The sequence below is a fragment of the Manacus vitellinus genome, unplaced genomic scaffold (assembly GCF_001715985.3).
Source record: "Manacus vitellinus isolate BGI_N305 unplaced genomic scaffold, ASM171598v3 scaffold_4_pilon, whole genome shotgun sequence".
Classification (NCBI taxonomy): Eukaryota; Metazoa; Chordata; class Aves; order Passeriformes; family Pipridae; genus Manacus; species Manacus vitellinus.
In genome coordinates this window covers 40,719,525-40,742,205 of record NW_021940604.1, presented here as the reverse complement: position 1 = coordinate 40,742,205, position 22,681 = coordinate 40,719,525, and positions in this window count along the sequence as shown.

Genomic DNA, 22,681 nt, shown 5'->3' with positions numbered 1-22,681 from the left:
ACCGGTTGTCTATCTCTCCGTCAATCTTACCATCTGAGGAGATGAGGCTACCAAGGTAATTAAACTACTGGACTGATTTGAGCTCTGATTGGCCAATGGTGATATGGGGATGATGGAAGACTTCCTGAGGTGCCGGTTGATAGAGAACTTCTGTCTTCTTTGAGCTGACTTCCAGCCCAAAGAGCTCAGCAGCGTGTGCAAACAGGATGTTAAATGCTGCAGAGCTGCTTCTGTGTGGGCAGCAAGGGCGACGTCATCAGCATAAAGCAGCTCCCGGACAAGATGGTTTAAGGTCTTGGTGTGGGCCTTCAGTCGCCTTAGGTTGAAAAGGCTTCCATCAGTACGATATCGAATGTAGATACCATCCTGATCCTCGAGGTCTACCATGGCCCTTTGGAGCATCATGCTGAAAAACATTGTGAATAGGGTTGGTGCAAGAATGCAGCCTTGTTTCGCACCATTGGTTATCAGAAAGAGCTCAGAAAGTGCATTGCCGTATCTGACTTGACCTCATGGAATGAGATGATCATTTTAAGAAACTTGAGGGGACATCCTAAACGTTCCAAAATCTACCATAGACGTTTTCTACTCACAGTATCGAAAGCCTTGGTGAGGTCAACAAAGGTTACATAGAGACCTTTGTCCTTTTCCCTACACTTCTCTTGCAGTTGTCTGAGAACAAATACCATGTCTGTGGTACTCCTGAAACCACACTGACTTTCAGGAAGAATTCCTTCTGCTATAGCAAGTATTAGTCTGTTCAAAAGTATTCTTGCCAGGATTTTGCCAACAATGGAGAGCAGAGTAATACCACGGTAATTTGAACAGTCTGATTTAATTCCTTTCTTCTTATACAAGGTGATGATGACTGTATCACGAAGGTCTGATGGTAGTTCGCCTAGTTCCCAACAGCGCACCACAAACTCATGAAATTTAGCATGGAGTGCAAGGCCCCCATGTTTCCAGATTTCAAGTGGAATTCCATCAACCCCAGCTGCCTTGCCAATTTTCACCTGCTGTATGGTCTTAAGAGTTTCTCCCGGAGTAGGGGAAAATTAACATTTAGAGTCTTACCTATAGCATTATATGTTAAATGATCTCACAGTAAGCAGGAAAAAAAAATCATAACTCTTTTAGTCTACTAAGCTAAAATATAAAAACTGTCGCATGTTAAGTGAAACTGGGTAATCTATTTGAAACTACACACAAGTTTGTATTTATAATGAATAAAAAGATGTGTCAAAAAAAACACAAACATTAAAACTATGCCATATTTCTGAAAGACTAGTTTTTCTCCACTCTCTCTAGGAATAATTGAAAGGAATTGTATCAAACATATTGTCCACATGTCCTTAGAAGTATATTTGTATGGCAGATGAAAATTAAATTGGCAGTTGTGGTGGTTTGGGCTAGGCCTTCCTTGGTGACCAGTTTGTAACCAAGGAAGGGTCCAGATTTACCCAGTATTCCCTACGATTTTTACGTAAGCCAGATTATAAAAAGAAAGGAGGAGAGGTCTTCTCTCTTTCCTTCTGGTGGCTTGGAAGTGCAGGTTCCCTGCTGTCGGGTCTGCCGTGTTGGGGAGTGAGGCCTGGTTAGGCCTTGTCGACCTTGGGAGACAGAGGTTGCCGGCGATCGGTCCAGAGCGACTCTCCGTTGTCCCAAGGAAAGTGTGAGATATTTTTCTTGCTAACTCTTTTAGTTACTAGATCTCAGGACAGTAATCAGGATATATATATATATTATATATATATATATATATTTTATTTTGGTTTTGTTCCTTTTCCCTTCCCCCTTCCCTTTCCCTTGGGAAATTGTATATATTTTTAATTGTAAATAAGTGTAACATAGGTGTAAATATATTTATATATATCACTTTAGCTGTCTCACTCTTGTTTGGGGTTTTCCTGGTTGTTTTTCTCCCTCTTCTCCCTGAGGTTTGGGGGAGGGGGGGAACTCTTGTGGTAGGGTTTGGAGACTTGGCAGGGAGTCAGCTTCAAACCATATCAGCAGTAAATGCCAATAGCTTCTTGTAGAATAGAACACCATTCAGTGTCAATTCACCTCCAATATAAACAGCATTTATTCAAGCTTCTTTTTGAGAAATCCATAGAATGAATCTACTACATAGTGAAAAGTACATAATGGTGTTCGTTACACTCCAAATTTTAAGCCATAAGCTGCCCAGAGCAGTTATGTTTCATTTAAGACTTTTTAAAAGCCTTTTGGTTCATTATAACCTCAAATTAGCATCCGGAGAAAAAGTCACGCACTCTTCTCTAAGAGAAATTCTTTTAATTTAGTGAGAAAAATTTTTGCAAAAGCTTTTATAGGAGTAAAATACAACCAAGAAAAAGCATTTCACTAAAGCACCCAGCGCAAAGACCCATTCCACAGAAAACACCCACTAAAAACAATCAATATACCAGCTTTAGTAAAACCCAATTCATTGGTTTTAAGTTATCCACAAGAGAAGGAAAAGAGTAAAAGAAAAAAGCAGATTAAAAGAGTAAAGAAAGAGGGAAGAGAGAAGGAGAGGAGAAAGAAAAGAAAAAATGATTACTGATAAAATCTGATGGCTCACATGGTTCAGGCTGCAGGAGAGGAAAGAGCGAGAAAGGGACCTCATATGGAGTCTCCTGTATTTATATAGTTTGGTTTTCCCTCCCAGGCAGGATATCCAGTCATTGCATTCCAGAGTCAGTTGTGCTGTAGCCAGTCACAGGCTCCAGGGCTGTGGTGTGGTCAGGTTACCAGGCAGATTTGCCTTGACTGACAGCCCAGCTACAGGGCCTTCAGTGATACCATGAGCTCTGAGAGGGCACAGCCATGTTGACTCTGCCCCGTGCCCTCAGCAGGTCTTATGTGAGCCCTTACCATGTACCTGCAGGTCTAGGCCCAGCCCTTCTCCACACACACACATACACAGAGTGAGTTGGTTCCGACCCATATCAATAATTCAATGAGATTCAGATCCAGTATCTCACAATGTTGTTTAAAAGTGTTTTACCAAATAAACAGTAGTGATAAACTACTTGGGAACTTAATGTTATGTTTTGACTGAAATGACTGTAAACCTACAAATGCTGCCCATATGTTTCATGATGTATATTTAAATAGGAATACAGAAAGACATGAAGCTTTATGCTGTGCTGATGGTACTCATCACAGTTATACCACTGGAATGTATAACAGTTTTTGTTCGCAGTATTAATGGCTACAGTTAATAAATCACAGCTTGCAATCACATCTATATGCTCTGTGTCTCCATGAAACTTTGGCCTGGGACACATGGTATAAGCACTAAAAATAAAATAACCTGAAATAATAGCAGATGGAAGAAACATTTGCTAGAGATTAATCTCCTCACTCAATGTTCATAGAATTACAGAACCATAGAATCATAGAATCCTCTGTGTTGGAAAAGACCTCCAAGATCATCAAGTCCAATCGCTGATCCAATGCCACCATTGTTACTAGTGCCACATCTAGTCTCATCTTAAAAACCTCCAGGGGTGGTGAATCCACCACCTCCCTGGGCAACCCATTCCAATGTCTGATTACTCTCCCTGTAAAAGATCTTTTCCTAATATCCAACCTAAACCTGCCCTGATACAGCTTAAACCGTGCCCTTTTGTCCTACTGCTGATTGCCTGGGAGAAGAGACTGATGCCCACCTGGCTACAACCTCCTTTCAGGGAGTTGTAGAGAGCTATAAGGTCTCCCCTGAGCCTCCTCTTTTCCAGGCTAAACAACTCCAGCTCCCTCAACCTCTCCTCATAGGACTTGTGTTTGAGTCCCTTCCCCAGCCTCGTTGCTCTTCTCTGGTCAAGTTCCAGCACCTCAATATTCTTCTTGAACTGAGGGGCCCAGAACTGGACACAGTACTCCAGGTGTGGCTTCACCAGTGCTGAGTACAGAGGAGGAATCACTTCTCTGGTCCTGTTGGCCACACTGTTCCTGATCCAGGCCAGGATGCCATTGGCCTTCTTGGCCACCTGGGCACACTGCTGGCTCATGTTCAGCTTCCTGTCAATCCAAACTCCCAGCTCCCTTTCTGCCTGGCTGCTCTCCAGCCACTCTGTCCCCAGCCTGTAGCACTGCAGGGGGTTGTTGTGGCCAAAGTGCAGGACCAGGCACTTGGCCTTGTTGCATCTCATGACCATTGGATTCGTCCCATCTCTCCAGCTTGTCCAGGTCCCTCTGAAGGGCCCTCCTGCCTTTCAGTAGATCAACACTCCCCTCCAGCTTGGTGTCATCTGCAAATTTTCTAATGGTACACTCAGTCCCCTCATCAAGATCATCAATAAAGATATTAAACAGAACTGAGCCCAGCAATGATCCCAGGGGGGACACTACTATGACCGGCTGCCAACTGGATGCAGCACCGTTCACCACCATTCTCTGGGCCCTAATTCTGCTCGTTAAAATCTAATCAATGAAACTAAAGCATTGTAAATTCACTAAAGCTGCTAAATCATATGAAATAGATGAAACAATGAACCAGACAGCAAACAGTTAGTAAAATGAAAAAGGACTGCCCTTCAACTACTGCCATACAATATTAAGAATTAAGTACAATTGTGATTTAAGATGTTATGTGGTCACCCAGAGGGAATTTGTAATTTTTTAATGCGTCAGATCCATTGTAAACTTGGAAATGGCTGGAATGGTCTCACTCAAAGAGTTGCAGTCAATGACTTGATGTCCAGGTGAAGACCGGTGATTCCTTGGGGGGGTGGTTGGGACTGGTGCTGTCAAATGTCTATATTGGTGACATGGACAGTGGGATCAATTGCATCCCCAGCAAGTTTGCAAGATGACACCAAGCTGTGTGGTACAATTGATATGCTGGAGGGAAGGGATGCCATCCAGAGGGACCTTGACAGACTTAAGAGATCAGCCTATGTATATCTCATGAAGTTAAACAGGCCAAGCACAAATACAGGTAGGGCAGAAAAAAGATTGAGATCAACCCTCAGGAGAAGGACCTGAGAGAGTTGCTGAATGAGAAGCTCAACATGAACTGGCAATGTGCGCTTGCTGTCCAAAAAGATAACTGTGTTTTGGGCTGCATCAAAAGAACTGTGGTCAGCAGGTCAAGGGAGGTGATTCTGCCCCTCTGCTCCACTCTCATGAGGCCCCCAACATAAGAAGGAATTGGACCTGCAGGAGTGAGTCTGGAAGAGGGCCACAAAGATGATCAGAGGGCTGATGCTCCTCTCCTACGAAGACAGGATGAGAGAGTTGGAGTTGTTCAGTGTGAAGAGAAGGCTCCAGGGTGACCCTACAGCAACTTTCCAGTACCTGAAGAGGACCTACAAGAAAGTTGGAGAGGGACTTTTTACAAGGGCATGTAGCTATAAGTCAGGGAGTAATGATTTCAGACTGAAAGACCATGGATTTAGATTAGATATTAGGAAGAGATTCTTTGCTGTGCAGTTGGTGAGGCGTTGGAACAGGCTGCCCAGTGAAATTGTGGATGCCCCATCCCTGAAACTGTTCAAGACCAGGTTGGATAGGGCCTTGAGTAACCTGGTCCAGTGGGAGGTGTCCCTGTCCATGACAGGGGAGATGGAACTGGAGGATCTTTAATGTCCCTTCCCACCCAAACTATTCTATGGTTGATCCCTGTTTGTGACCATTTCAGCAATGACCAGTCTTTGGAAGTATCTCTTCATTTTACGTTGCAGTAGAGGCAGAAAGTGAGGGGGTTTACATTACCAGCACATTTGTAACACTGGTAAATATTAATAGGGTAATATTAGATATGCACTCTGTGAAACTAAAAAAGGAGAAAACATTAAAACCAAATCAAACTATATTAGAACACTAATTCTTCAAATCAATATTGAGTCCTGGGCTAGTATTCTTATATAACTCAGTTATTATACTATTTTCAATTTTTTTGAGGTGACTTCTAGGAAACTGTTGAAAACTGTGCAGGAGGCAAATTAAGACAATGAAATGAAATGAATTTAAATTAAATTGAATGAAATTAAATGACAGTAGAATACTTATCAAGTAAGATTACACAGCCTTTTTATAAGGATCCCCTTACAGAATATTGCATTGCAATCTGTTACTAGAAATTTTTTTTTACTTATTGCAGCACTTGAAATATCATGGAGAAGTTCAAGAGAGTATATAACACAGGTACAAAACATGAACTGTGCATTGAATGAACTATGTATCCTAGAGGAAGACAAATCATAAGAAGCCTAAAAAAATTTTATTATTTTTTTTAAATGCTATTAATCTTAATAATTTTAAAATGTTCGGACAATAAGATAGCACCACCTGTAACTGCTATTTTAAAATTCAAAAATGAAGGAAAAGAGGATATAATTCAATTCTTATGAAAAATAAATTTCCAAACATGATGTATTTATCTTTGTGGATACATGAGTAGTTCAAATAAACAACTAAATTATGAATTATTCCTGTTGCAGAAGGTATTCTTGCTATGATGTGAAGATTTCTAGCTATGTAATCTGCATTCAGATTCTAATGTACTCATTAGAATTATGCTTTGTTTCTTTTCCTATATCACAGAATCACAGACTCAGAATCGATCAGGTTGGAAGTGACCACAGTGAGCCATCTGGTCCAACCTCCCTGCTCAAACAGTAGCTCATGCTAGAGCACATGGCAGGGAATTTCATCCAGATGGTTCTTGAATATCTCCATTAAGGGAGACTCCACAATCTCTCTGGGTAATATGTTCCAGCGCTCAGTCATTCGCACAGTAAAAAAGTTCTTCCTCATGTTCAGTGGAACTTTCTGCACATCAGTTTCCGCCCATTGCCTCTTGTTCTATTGTTTGGCACCACCCTCTTGACACCCTCCCTTCAGAAACTCATAGACGTTGATAAGGTCCCTTCTCAGATGCCGCTTTTTGAGGCAGAATAGGCCCAGATCCCTCAGTCTCTCCTGGTAAAAGAGATTCCACAGACCCTTGATCAACTTAGCAGTTCTCTGCTGGATCTAATCCAGGAGCTCCACATCTCTCTTGTACACAGTACTCCAAGTGTCTCTTTACCAGGGCTGAGTAGATCACCTCCCTCGACCTGCTTGGCAATGCTCTTTCTAATGCACCCCAGGATACCATTGGCCTTCTTGGCCACAGGGGCACACTGCTGGTTCATGGACAGTTTGATGTCCACTGGGACCCCCAGGTCCTTCTCCACAGAGCTGCTCTCCAGCAGGTCGGCTCCCAGCCTTTACCAGTGCCTGGGGTTGATCCTCCCCAGGTAGAGGACCTTGCATTTACCCTCACTGAATTTCAGAAGGTTCTTCTCTGTCCATCTCTCCAACCTGTTGAGGTCCATATGAAGGGCCGCACAACTCTCTGGAGTATTGACCACTCCTCTCAGTTTTGTATCATTGTCAAACTTGCTGAGGAGACACTCTAACCCCTCACCTAAGTAATTGATGAACAAATCCAATAACACTGGTACCAGTGTTATTGAACCCTGGGGGGCACTGTTAGTGACAGGTCTCCAATTAGGCTCTGTACTGTTGATCACGATCCTCTGGGATCTGCCACTTAGCCAGTTTCTCAATTAATCCCACTGTTTACTAATCCAATCCATGCTTCTTGAGTTTGCCTATGAGGATTTTGTTAAAGAATATATATCTCTCTGTGTCTTTTTAAATAACTGAATGTTTTAATGTTTGAATTAAATTTATACATTACATGTAAGATTATTTGATAGAGCAGAAAAAATTGTGAAAAGTTACAATTATTGTGACATTACTTTATGGTCCCCTGGGACAAAGAAGAAATGTTAAATAAGGAATGTCTCCTATGCTAAGAATACAAGTTCTTTTGAAATTAAACAAAGCAGCATTTTTCATACCTTTCACATTCAGTGTTTCAGTGCATATCATAATCTTTCATAATAAAGCCACCTGTCTTCTATTATATCATAAGGTCCCTGCCTTTTGCCACTGTGCTTTGACAGGACTAGGAGGTACCTGCAATAAACAAGTCTTATGGATTTTTGTCTTTTTTTTCAGAATACAGAAAATTAAATTCCAGCAGTTCGTATAGATTTACCTCATGTTCATCCACTTAGTTTGTTCATGTGAAATTCAGGGATTTATAAAGTGAATGAGGCAGACTACAATACTAACAAACTCTTCTGCCTTCGCCAGACAAATGAGTAGAAGACTCCTCAACTCATGGATAGTCAAAATCCATTGTTAAGGAGATTTCAGTCTTGTAGGATTTATAGACACACATACACACACAAATGAGACAAGGTAAAAGAATTTGCAATTACGCAGCTGCATACTGTAGGCTTTGCAGAGGTAATGTACAAAGTTAACCTGCTCTATATGCAACCTGGCTCTATATGTAAACTTATGAGGCTCTTAGAGAAGGTTTCATATTTCAGAACTGTAGGTTCAAAACAAAATGCAGAATGCTTTAGATAGAAAATTGCATTAATAGGATATTGTTGTATTAAATGAGTTCCTTTTATGAGGAGAAAAAAACCTTAGGGAGCTGATTGAGATTTGCAGTGATAAATCAACAAGATTAATGTGTTCTTCAGTGTTTTAAAAGAAAACTCTGAGAAGCATAATAGGTTAAATTGGTTTTTATGCCAATACTCTGATATGACTGGAAGATAAAGTATTTTTTAACTGTATTATTTTCCAGAACACTGGTATGATAGTGTAAAATTTTCCTAACTTGATGTTTTCTATCTTAGGCCCAAGAATACTTCTCTGTTTTATAGTTACAGAGATTTCATGGATAATGGTTCCAATATAAGAGAGAGGAATCAAAAAGTATTCCCCAGTGCATTTGAGGAAAATGAAGATCATAACTGTTTTGGGATGAGTGATCACACGAAAACCCTGAGGGTGTTCAAATGGGAACATTTGAAAATAGATTAATTATTCAAGATGACTAGTTGATATTATGGATTTCTTTGCTTATCTTACACATATGATTTTTTTTTTCTGTTGTTGGATTCAGTTCAAAACTGATATCTGAATTCAAGTGTATATATATGAGGGTAAAGTATTTCAGATCACATTATGGTCAATAAAGTCATTGGACCCTGGAGAAACTCAGATCACATGTAGTACACACCTTGGTTGCTTCCCTGCAACCTTAATATTTCCATTATAAGGAGAATTTGCTTTGGTTAGAGTCTTTTCTACTTCCATGGCTAGAAAAAGCCCTTAACAGTTTAAATATCTATGTCTGCTCCTGAAATGCATCTTTCAGTGTAATTTCATCCAAAACGAATCAACTCTGTGAGCTCCAAGGCCATGCTAGCATGCAAAATAAATTGCAGTTTGTAGATACAGCTGGGAGATTTGTTGTTCTTTATTCAACAGTGTTAATGTAATTAACTTGTGGTATCTATCATTGCAACTGTGACACTGTTTTAATTTACTAGCCTATGGATATCTCTGTGCATAATCATTGAAACAGCTTCCTGCAATTATCTGTGTTGATCAAAATGAGGATTCAGCCATCTGAATTCAGTCATAACTTCTTAAAGATATTCAAGACACTCTACTGTTCCTTATACAATCTCTAGTCGGTTCAAAATAGTGTTGCTTCTCTATTAAGGTTTTCTGCCATATTTGCCTAGTCCAGAACTAGTTCCAATGTGTCTTACTACAACCTAATCAATAGGGGCATGATGATAAAAGTGTCCTTGCTTTTATCCGGTTTAGGAAGAAATTTAGCATCTCTTATATGAGTCATAACTGATTATTTATATTATGAGCTTGAAAACAAGAAATAAAGACAATATTTGGTATCTCTTGGCTTCATTTTTTCTAATGGGAATTAGACATGCCATTGGTTTGTCAGTGATCAATCCATTACCTAGAGGACCTTTATAGCTTTACTTACCAACTTTATTGATATAATGTAAACAGAAGATATAATAATGTTTTGAAGTTATATACAGGTTTGTGGAGAAACAAAGAAAGCAATGGTAACATAATGAAAAATTACAATCTTCCTACAAGGACATCTTATCACACAGTTTTCCACTAAAACCACTTCAGAATGTGCCTTATTACGTAGCTCTGTAATGACATTTCAGACCCTCAAAAATGTCAGGAACTTCAACATTGGGTTCAGATGGGTTTTATACTCAAGAGAAACAGGTTCCTCACAGCTTGTGATCATTAATTTGCAAGCTATTTGTCAGTTGCATGGTAAACAGATGGAATGTACTCATCAGGGTGCAACTTAAATGTGAAACAAATTAAAAAGAAAGAAAATTTAGAATTATGTCACCAAGCTGGGAGGACATCCAAATACTTTTAACCATGAGAATTAATGGGATCTGAGGTTGATTAAAAAAAAAAACAAACCACAACTATTTTTTCCTAATCCAGCTTCTAGCTTCATTTTGTGAGCTTTTCCATAGAAAACTCTAGTTCTAGCTGCTGACTTAGTTTCAGGACAAGAAAAGGATCTCGGTAGTGAAAAATAGCTTCAAAGATATAATCCTTTAAGAAACAACACATATTTCTAACTCCTTTTTCTTAGTATGGTAAATTTTTATTCTTGGTATTTTAAATCTGAGTCAACAGCACAGTCTTCAATACATTCTCTATACTGGACAAAGGATACTAGCTTTATAAAATCGATTTAAACATATGTGACAGTGAAACTACTGACCTTACTATGAAAGCAGTTTTCTAGTCCTTTTCTGAATTGCTCTAAGATACAAACCAGTATCATGATCCTATATTCCTATGTAAACTGAATTATAATAAAATCATGACCTTTAATCCTTTTAGTTTTCAAGCCTTTCTCATTAGCATTTAGTACTCCTCAGGACTGATATGTGAAAGCTGAAGTTTTTATGGTGGTCACCTTTTTATTGACAGTTTCTGCTTGAAACCTTTTATCTCATATAATACAGGAGAAGGTACAATAAAATATTAGAATACATACTAATAAAGCAACAGTCAGGTACATGTAAGGATTTATCTTTTCTATTTTTTTGAGCAATATGAAAGTTTATATACATTCTGCATATTCCTGTGTGTATAAGTATATGTATATGTAACAATGTATCTGTCTCTGTGCTTTTAGGTAAATAATTTATAGAGTCCTGAGGACAGATTAGCCTTCAGTTCTTCTTTTATTTGTTTTACAATTTATATTATTTTTTTTAACAAAATATATGTCTATATTAGACCTAACTTCCAGTGTACTTTATCTCCTAAATTAAGATTTTTAGTCATATGACTTGAAGAAAAAAAATCCTAACAATAAAATAAGGTTGGGTTGTGTTTGTTGATTATGTTTTGTTTTAATTTTCAAATCTGTATTTCTATTTGTAATTCTAGACATCTGGTTGAAGTGTGCAGTGATGGCAATTTTTCATTTTAGTATGTCATTAAGATATTATACCTGAATTTAGTCACTCATCACAAGTATAAAATGTAATTTTCATTAAAGTCAAAATCAGCTTTGGGATTTAATCTTTCTTCATTGGTTGGAAATTTTACAAAGTTTATATGAGTGATGAAATTAGAACTAATTTATCCAGTTTGATATATTTCCCCAATCACATTTACAAAGATGAAACTATGTTAAATGAGTTACATAGATGAAGAAAAGAGATGTCCCTTAAGAAATTCCCCTTGATGTATATAATTAAGTGTCTTGTTAGAGACAACTCTAGTGATTTTCTTCTGCTAAAACAATATTTTCTCCTAATTTATTCTAATTAAGCAGATTGTCATGAGGTCACTTATTTGGCTGTTCATCATTCTTTGAAGTTCTTTCTATGAACAAAACACAAAGTGGCACAATTACTCCTGTCAAAGCCAAGGTTTTATACTTCAATATCGAATATATTGAAACTGTTCTTTTCTATTTCTATTATTTCAGCAGAAAAATCACTGAGCTAGTCATGTCAAGTGCTTACGAATTTAGAAAGTAAACTGCATGACACACACTGCAGAGGAGGGAACATCATGTAGCACAGGAAAGCCTCGGTAACAAAACAGAAGTAACTGTTGCACAAAACACCCCCTCTCAGGACAGGACCCTTCTCTCTGAATTATCCTCATGCCTCCATCATCGTCAGCCCCCAGCCCCAGGCAAACAGAAGGGGATGGTTTTTCAGGCAGTATTTGCAGGAGGGGAACCATCCACAGAGCTGAAGCCGGAGCAGGGGGTCAGCAGTCAGTGGTCCCAGGGCAGGGGTTAAACCAGCAACACCCAGCTCAGGCCATGGCAAGACGGAGTCTGGGGGGTCATCACGCAGCCAGGGCATCCCACTGATAAGGACAGAAATCATATTTACTGGGAAACAAGAGGTGTGTTGCAGATATCCCTGAAGACCTCAGGATGTAAATTATGTGCACTTGAAGGAAGAAACTTAAATTTAGGATTATCACAATTAGATAGACTGGTTTCCTATAAAACTTTTGCTTAACTTGCAACTGAACCAAGTTGAAATGCAAGCAAAAGAAATAGAAAAGGAAAAATCAATTGAAAAAAAATTCCCACATTGTATTGCCTGAGAATTTAAAAATATTGAGAGTCTTCAATCTAGTTGCATTGTTACTAATTCAGATAATTTACTAATAATTTTCCTGTATATGAGTAATTTCCAAGTGGAATAATTAATCTGAGAAAAATAAAATATAAGTAATGAAGAAATGTAAATAAAAACATTCCTGAAACTGTGTATTAATTATCAATAGTGTAGCCATGTGTGGGTCCTTTTTATGCAGCATTAACATCCTTGTTTTTACTGAGGAATGAAACTGACAAAAGAAATATCAGATGTCCACACTATGAATAAAATTATATACTCTACATTGAAATTAAGGTGACATTGGCATACGATAGCAGAAGAGTGGACTAAATTTTTTTAATGTCAAATATTTTGTAATCAGCTTTTGAAACAAAAAAGCTAGTGCTGTAACTACTGCTGCTAGAGCAAGCAAAATCATCATCAGTTTCCAAGATTCCTTCTTGCTAATCTAATCATATTGTTTAAATATTATTGGATAGCAACATAATCAAATAGATTACACCACGGTCCAAGAATTATTTGTTAGCAGAAGATTTTTCATGATGAGTCAGACCAAAGGTTAATCATGCGCACCTATTGACTCCTAGAGTGATCAAGACCAGATATACACAAAACAATATTAGAAAAAGGCAAGCCTTACTTCTGTGGGTCTAATTCAACCTTCAGTCATCTGCAGATCAGGGAGTTTCTGAGCCAGATGTACTATCTGTGTCTTCACGGTCACAAAATAAATGTCTTTTCTATGAACCTCTCTGCCACCCCTGGAGCCCATGTATACTTTGGCTATCCACAACATTCTGCAATATTGAATTCTACAGTTTATCTATACATTACGTGAGATCCCTCTGCCTTTGTTTTTAGGTTTCTCTCTACTTGTCTCCTTAGTGTTAGGTAAGGAAACCAATCCATCCACTCTAGTGACTCTAGCTTTATGTGATGTCCTTGCTACTGATGAAGATTAAAAAGATATTAACACTGAGTTTCTCCTTGATTTTTAATAATGCTTGTTAGCCCCACAGATTTTCTGTGAAGAGTTGGAATATCTCACAGAAACACAGAATCACAGAATATGATGATATGAAAGGGACCCATAAGGTTCACTAAGTCCAACTCTTAGCCCTGCACAGGACCATCCCCAAGAGTCACACCATGTGCCTGAGAGTGCCATCTAAATGCTTCTTGAACTCTGTTAGGCTTCGTGCTGTGACACTTTCCTGAGGAGACTGCTCCAGCACCCAACCACCCTTTGGCTGAAGAACCTTTTTCTAACATCCAACCTAAACGTCCCCTGACAAAACTTCAGGCCATTTCCTTGGGTTCTGTCACTGGTCACCACAGAGAAGAGATCAGTGTCTGCCCTTCCTCTTCCCCTTCTGAGGACGGGGACTGTGGACTTCAATGAGGTCTCCCCTCAGTCTCCTCTTCCCAGGCTGAACAGACCAAGTGACCTCAACCACTTTCATGCGTACTTCCTTCCCCTCAAGATCCTTCACCATCTTTGTTGCCCTCCTTTGGATGCACTCTAATACCTTAATGTCTTTCTTATATTGTGGTGACCAAAACTGCCACAATATTCAAGGTGGGGTTGCCCCAATGCAGAGCAGAGAGGGACAATTCCCTCCCTCAACCAGCTGGAGATGCTGAGCTTGATGCCCCCCAGGACATGGTTGGCTCTCCTGGCTGCCAGGGCACTGCTAACTCAGATTCAATGTGCCATGACCAAGATCCTCAGGTCCCTTTCCATGGCACTGCTTTCCAGCCTCTCATTCACCAGTCTGTACTGGAACATCTGGAGTTGCCCCATCCCAGGTGCAGAATCTGGCACTTTCCCTTGTTTAACTTCCTATGGTTGGTGATTACCCAGTCCTCTAATTTGTCAGGGTCTCTCTGCAGGGCCTCTCTGTTTTGTGTCATTTGCAAACTTGCTAGTGTCCCCAGTCCTGCATCCAAGTCATTCATGAAGATGTTGAAGAGCACAGGGCCTGTGGAACTCCACTAGGGACAGGTTGCCACTCTGATGTTGCTGTTTGACAGAGGGTTTGCAAAGATCACTCTTAAAAAGGAACACCCAATTTTTAAAATATGTCAGTATCTATTGTTTTAAGAGATGAAGTTTTGAAATAATTAGTTGTTAAAGTGTCAACTATGTTGCTAATTTCTTGTATTATTATCTTCTAATTTACACATATTAACTAATACATTATTCCTTTTGTTTCTGTGCTTTTATTTTTTTCCTTCTTGATTCAGTGAAATTCATTATAAAATTATTTATGGAGTAGAGGTGAGCTAAAAGACTATTTTTACTTTGTAAACTTGTAAATTTTCTGTATCTGGTGTTTCTTGGTTCATAGGAAAAAAGAGTTTCAAAATTTTGTTGGTGATGATATTTGTTAAAATGTATTTGATCTTTTCTCTTATTTCTAGCTAAAGAGATAAAACTGATGTTTCCTTGTGCTTCCAGTACATCTTTTCAAAAAGACATTAAAGGTTCAAGGAAATCTGAACTGTCACAAAATCAGTGTTAGAGGCTATAGATGGAGAGACAGCAGTTTGTGTAGAGCTTCAAAATAAGAAAAAAAGCTATTTTTCAAGTCAGTCCATTCAAGGCTACTGGCTGCAATTTAGCACTTCTTTCTAGATAGCTCTGCTGATCTGGGACCTGACCTAATACTCATAAAGGTTACTTGTAGTTTGTCAGTGCAGCCATTAGATGAATTCTGTTAGGATCTTTTGCTGTGGAAGAAAGCCTTCAGATTTAAACTGGGCATCTCTGATAAACTGCTAAGCAAATACGAGTTACATTATAAAGTAGGTGAAAAGAGAAAGATATGATCAAAGACAGTTGTAAAGAAAGTCTGGGTAGAAAGATAACCTGAGAAAATCATGGAGGTATGCTGTAGGGCATAGGTGAATTGAGTCTATTGATTTTTATATTTTGCACTATAACTTCTGTTCACAGCTAGATGGTGTTTCCCAGTACAGAGTGAACTTTTTGCTGTCACACAGTAGATCGCTATTTCTTACTCATTAATGTCTATTGTGTTCTGTTGAGTGAATGGGAACCAGGATTGTCATTGTTTAAGTTGTACCAAAATGCTCTGTGAACTTTCTTAATTGACATTCTACTATCATCAGGAGACTGTATTGACTGAGACTCAGAACACAAATGAATTTTAGAACACAGACTTTTAGAGTTCACACTTTAGCAATTTAACATATCTTTGCTGAGGCCACTGTCATTTTACTTTAGGCTACAAGTTCAAGGTGTGACATTCTTGAACAGATAGTAATGTTGTACACAGCTGATTTTGACAGGATTCAGCTCACAGGTTCTGTAAGGTATACACCCCAATTCCATGATTGCCCAGAGAGGTTGTGGAGTCTCCCTCATTGGAGATATTCAAGAACCACCTGGATGCAATTCTGTGCAATGTGCTCTAGGATGACTGATCAGAGAGGCTGGACCAGATGATTAACTGTAGTCCCTTCCAACTTACCCATTTTGTGATTATTCAGATCTAAAGGGGAGGAAAACCTATTTCAGATAAATAAATTCCACTTAACATGTATGAATTAATGACTCAGAGAGTGATGTCAGTAACGTGCTCTTGCACTCTAAAATGCTTCAAATGTAGACATGAGGTAGATTCAAATCCTCAACAGCTGTGTAAGTGCTGCAGCATTGAAAGTTACTTAAGAGAGGTGAATGAGTAATCCCCAGATTCTGACATAATGAACTGTGAGATGCTCAACTGTCTGATGTCTGAGATATTTTTGACTGCCAAAAAATCAAAAATTAATTCCTCAGAAAAGTGAAACTCTACACAAACTGCTGTCTCTCCATCTAAAGTGTAGTCTCTCTATTGGGGTGCATGTTCTTTTTTTTATTTTGGTTTTTTGGGGGGGAGGTTTTGTTTGTTTGGTTTTTGTTTGGTTTTGGGTTTGAGTTTTTTTTGTTTAGTTGGTTTTGTTCTGTGTTAGTTTTTGGGGGGGGGGAGTTGTTTTGGTTTTGTTTTTTGGTTTTTTTTGATTTTATTTTATTTTATTTTATTTTGTTTGGATTTTTATTTAAACTTTGGGGATTTTTTATATTCATTTTACTATCTAGGCCAGAGCAGCCAGGAAAAGGTTATATAACTTGTTTCTGTACTAAAAGCTTATCTACATAATAAGAGTTTCCATATGACATCTGGGTTTCCAGAAAACTGCTTCCTGTGCAAGCAGTAAACTTTAGGACACCTTTTCTTACCTTGACTTCCTTGCAGATTGATACAGATTAATACATTTATCCTGTTATGGAGATTAGAGGAACTTCTGTATTATACATCTGATTGAGTTTACTAATACATTAGCCATGCTCTACTGGGACCAGGTAGAGCTACTCTGGTTAGACTTCTGATATCTGCTTGTCCAAAATTAGCCTACTTATTTCTGCAGAAGATTTCATTGTGCCATTAAGACAGGACTTAATTCTTCAAAGATGCTGGTCAACCTTGGAGTGAGAAAGAATTAAGATGTTGTCTTGAAAGATCAGGGACCTACCTTGAGTACGATAATATAGATCTGTAGTTAATGAAGTTGCATCTTTTGCTACAGAAAAAGACTTATTGTTTATCTGACTTTAAACATGTGGCTATGAAAGAGCTACAGATCCTTCATAAAACTTCAGTGAAGATATATCAATTAAGAATTAAGCAAATCAGTGGCAAACTTATATTCTCACTTAGGATGAGAAAAACTTTGTTCAAGAAAGACAAATGACAGCTGTTGTCAGGATGAGGTATGAATGGGTGTCCATAAGGATTTAACATGACAGTACGTGGGTGGCATCTTTGTAAAACATGCATTTCCAATTTTAAAAAGTATGTCTTTCAAATGCCCTTGTCTTCAAACAAGTACTTTGGCACAATTTAGTGAGTGGAAAATCACCTGTAACAAGAGCCTTTCATGAAAGTAACAGTTTCAGTGTTTTTGTGGTTGTTGTTCTCCACCCCTGCAACCTTCCTTCCTCCCTTTATTTTGACAAACCAGAACTTAATATGAAACACACAATGTATGCACAGAACTGGTGGGAAGCAGATGATATTATGGAGGGTCAGGATTCACGTCTTTAACAGAGGTGAAGCTTTGCTCCCCACACAGGATCCTTGGCAGGATCTCTGGACATGGCAACACAGGTGCAATGATATTCCACTACCAGAAGAGTGAGAGTTCAGGACAACCAATTCCTGATTCTTAAAGTAAAATTCACTTCTCCTGTAGTATGAGAATTATCTGTTACAAATAGTCTTTCCTTCAAACAGGAAAGAATATTGCCAAAATTTTGTCTTATTTGATTTAGTTGAACATATTGATTTTACCCATTCTTAAAAATAACAAAGATTATGTAATAAACCTTACTAGACAGTTTCTTCTTTGGATTAGTCTCCAAGGTATTTCATTCCTTCCTGAGATGAAATTTTGGACATCCTCAGGTAATCCATTTATATATGATTCACAAATTGTGTTGCTTTTTTGTTCTGGTTTTCTGTTTGTTTGGTTTTTTTTTTTTTTTTTTTTTTTTGTAGAACATATATCACATCATCTTTGTTTCAGCATTTGCTGTGGTTACATAGTTTGAATGCTGTAACAGAAAAAGTTACTCTTTCCTACTTTGTATGTCATCATTGTCATGGTTTGAGATAACCCCAAAATCCAATCCCCAACTCTATTCCCCCTCCCACATCTCAACCTAATGTGAGATGGGTTTTTTCCAGACAAAACACACCAGACTCAAAGTGGGGAAAGGGAATATATTACAATGACTGTACAAATAAATACCATATCACATTATACACACGATCACAAACTATCTCTACCATGACGTATAGTATTTACAGTGGATCAGATCTCTTCTCCCCTCCAAATAAAAGTCCAGGAGGGAAAGAAGGACAGATCCCTTCCAGTCCTTAAGCAGCAGCATCTTCTAAGGCAGCATTCTGTCTCCTCATCTCATGCATGCAGTAGCTGTGGCTGGCTTTCTGCCAGCACTCACGAGGGAGGTATCCAACCTCCCTCGGCCCCCTTGACGCAGGCAAAGGGGTCTTCCGTGGGCTTCGTAACCCCAGACAAGGTCGTATCACCACGTCATATCACGAAGACACAGGGGGGTCTTCGTGACGGTCTGGTATCTCCAGGAGACTCAGCTCCTTGCAGGGCCTCTGTGCCCTGTCTCTCAGGCTGCCACCGACAGCAGTGCAAGGGGGGGAGAGCCAAGGTCAACTCCCCCCGCATTCCATCTGACCGTCCTGGTCCAGCTCCAGGACGCTCTGAGCTTCTCCGCTCCTCTCTCTCTCTGGTGCTGCATGTCTAAAACTCTTCTCCTAAACAGGAGTCCATCTCCCTCTTTTCTCAGAGGGATCTCAAAGGAGTTTTGGGGGATCTGGTACAGTCTTACCCCCAGAACTCTGTCTCTCAGGCTGCTGGCTCTCTTTCTCCTGGCTCTCCTTCCAGGAGTCCTTTCTCTGGTGCTGCATGTTGCTTCTGCTGCTCCTTCAGTTCAGGTTCTTATCTCCTGGCTCTCTGCCACTGTTTCTCTGGTCAGTCCCGGCTGCTGCTCTGTGCCCATGGAGAAAACATCTCCCGGCACAACTACAGGCACCTAGCCCAGCTTTATGCTGTTCCAGGTCCCCGCAGCCCCCAGCCAGGGGCTGGGAGGCCCCAGAGGGCCCAAGGGGCTCAGAGCCCCTTCCTCGTGGCTCTACAACATGGCCACCTCTCCTACAACAACACAAAACTACAACTCATCTCTTCCGGTGAGCTTGTGGAATGTTGACATTTTTGCAGGAGCGCCCATTGGACAGAACTTCAAAACTTCCAGGGGTTTCCACCCCTTGGGGTCTACCACTTAATTTAGCCTCTGGGGGAAAACAAGATTCAAACCACGACTAGTAACTAAAACAACAGGTACTTTCAAAGGTTTCCAAAGGTTGCCTTTTTAAAAAATGGTTCATTGTTGTCATGGTTTGAGATAGCCCCAAAATCCAATTCCCTAGCTCCATCCCCCCTCCCACATCTCAACCTAATGTGAGATGGGTTTTTTCCAGACAAAACACACCAGACTCAAAGTGGGGGAAAGGGAATATATTACAATGACTGTACAAATAAATACCACATCACATTATACACACGATCACAAACTATCTCTACCATGACATATGTATTTACAGTGGATCAGATCTCTTCTCCCCTCCAAATAAAAGTCCAGGAGGGAAAGAAGGACAGATCCCTTCCAGTCCTGAACAGCAGCATCTTCTGAGGCAGCAGTCTGTCTGTCTTCTCCACATGCAGCAGCTGATAGCTGGCTTTCTGCCAGCATCCACGAGGGAGGTATCCAACCTCTCTCGGCCCCATCGCCTCCAACCGAGGGGTCTTCCGTGGGCTTCGTAACCCCAGACAAGGTCGTATCACCACGTCATATCACGAAGACACAGGGGGGTCTTCGTGACGGTCTGGTATCTCCAGGAGACTCAGCTCCTTGCAGGGCCTCTGTGCCCTGTCTCTCAGGCTGCCACCGTGGCAGCAGTGCAAGGGGGGGGAAGAGCCAAGGTCAACTCCCCCCGCATTCCTCTGGCCGTCCCGGTCCAGCTCCGGGACGCTCTGAGCTTCTTAGCTCCTCTCTCTCTCTGGTGCTGCATACTCCAAGGCTCCTCTAAAATAGGAGCTCCTCTCTCACTCCAGTGCTGCATGTCCAAAACTGCTCTCTAAAATAGGAGTCCATGTCTCTCTTCTCCAAGAGGGGTCTCAAGGCAGTTTTGGGGGTTGGTACAGTCTTACCCCCAGAACTCTGTCTCTCAGGCTGCTGGCTCTCTTTTTCCTCGGCTCTCTTTCCAGGAGTCTTCTCTGCGGTGCTGCATGTTGTTTCTGCTGCCCCTTCAGTTCAGGTTCTTATCTCTGGCTCTCTGCCACCGTTTCTCCGGTTCAACTCCGGCTGCTGCTCTGTGCCCATGGACAAAACATCTCTCGGCATAACTACAGGCACCTAGCCCAGCTTTATGCTGTTCCAGGTCCCTGCAGCCCCCCCGAGCCAGGGGCAGGGAGGCCCCAGAGGGCCCGAGGGGCTCAGAACCCCTTCCTCGTGGCTCTACAACATGGCCACCTCTCCTCAACAACCACAACTACAACTCCTCTCTTCCGGTGAGCTTGTGATATGTTGACATTTTTGCAGGAGCGCCCATTGGACAGAATTCCAAAACTTCCAGGGGTTTCCACCCCTTGGGGTCTACCACTTTTCTAGCCTCTGGGGGAAAACAAGATTCAAACCATGACAATTGTATAATAATTCAATATTGTATCGTTATTTTTATGGTAGTACATATGTTTCACGACTGAAGAAAATTTTGACATGTTAGTAAGAAAAGAGAGAGAAACTTCAACAATCAAAGGTGAATCACCAGGAGATGTTGATTCTCTAGAGTATCACAATTTATAACAGTGTGTCACCACCAAATGAGAGTAAGTGATGTCTAATGGCATACAAAGAAGTCATTATTACCACCCATTGTTGCATCTAATATACCACAGAGGTATTTATAAAATAGCTTTCTTAACCTTATGTCATTTCCATTGAAATGTACAATGACTACTACAATTCAAACACTTGCCTATGGTAATTAAGAAAAGACAAGAGAATAGGCCCCATGAGGGATTTACTCAAATGCAAAAAAGGACTTGCTTCTGTTAAAACAGGAAAAGATTTTCTGAAGTGTAAGATTGTTATTTTCTAAGGAACCTAAAAGAAAAATATACTGTGCAATAGATGGAATTTCTGCTATTATTATTTTTATTTTTTTTAAATCTGTAGAATTAGATTACCTACAAAATAAATCTTCAATATTAAGTACTTATATAAATATTGCAATTAAATGCATACAGATATTTTTAATATGTGTACATAATTTCTGAAAGCATGGCTGCTAGTGACAATGTCTCTGTCAAGAGGAATTACTTGAGAGGCCTATGGACTGACTATTGCACTGTACACTGAAGCATATCTTGGTATATCATGAAGACTCCTCAGGATGGTGACCACATTGAAATGATAGGTTTCTGGGTAAAAGAGTAGACATCTATTTAGAAGCTTTGCAGCAGATATCCTTTTAAAATAACAGCATTTACTCTCTTCAATTATATCAACAGAAAAAATGTAGCTATGTTCTTGTCCAGAATGAGGATGCAAAAAGATGTCTGAGCACAGAAGAGTTTTAAAATATTATAATGTTTAAACATACTTCTCTCTCCATTAATACTTGTACTATGATCCCGTTGCTCTTCATTTAGTTTTTGTAAGACCTCTCTTTCTGTGCTAAAACCTTAGGCAAAGTTAGATTTTTTTTAAAGGATCAGGTACCAAAAAGTTACTGCAGTTCCTAGGCTTAGTATCTCAGCTTTTTACGACATTTAACATAATTTTATATATTAATTTCTCTTTATGTTTTAGCCCTATATCTACAGGTATGAGAACTGCCTCATTAGTCTGTTCATAACTGAATACTGATATTATTTGCAATTAAAAATACTTTAAAATATCATGACATTGATTTTAAATCATGAAAACTTGAAACACTTAGATCCTTTGACTTGAGATGTTCTAACTGTTCTGCAGCCTTGTAGGGGTGATGGTTATGACATATGTAGGTGAGTCCCTTCCCTTCCCAAACCTTCCCAAACCTTCCCTTGCCAAACCTTCCCTTCCCAAACCTTCCCTTCCTTTCCCAAACCTTCCTTTCCCAAACCTTCCCAAACCTTCCCTTCCCGAACCTTCCCTTCCTGAACCTTCCTTTCCCAAACCTTCCCTTCATAATCTCATAATTAAACACAATATAATTGTGAGTCTGTATATGTAAGAAATTGCAGTTGCACCACTAGCCTTAATTTTGGCATTTATCAACTTTAACTGTTGACTTCTTGACCTTAATATTGTTTTCCTGAATTCATTATTTTGTTGATTATATGGGCTTATGGGTAAGAGAGCTTTAATTGCTATGAATTGAGACTTTCCAGAACATTAAAGCCAAACAGAACAGTAGAATAATCCATTTCATATGTTACAAATAAATAAAGAATCATTTTAAACTAATTCTTCAATTTAATCAAGAAGG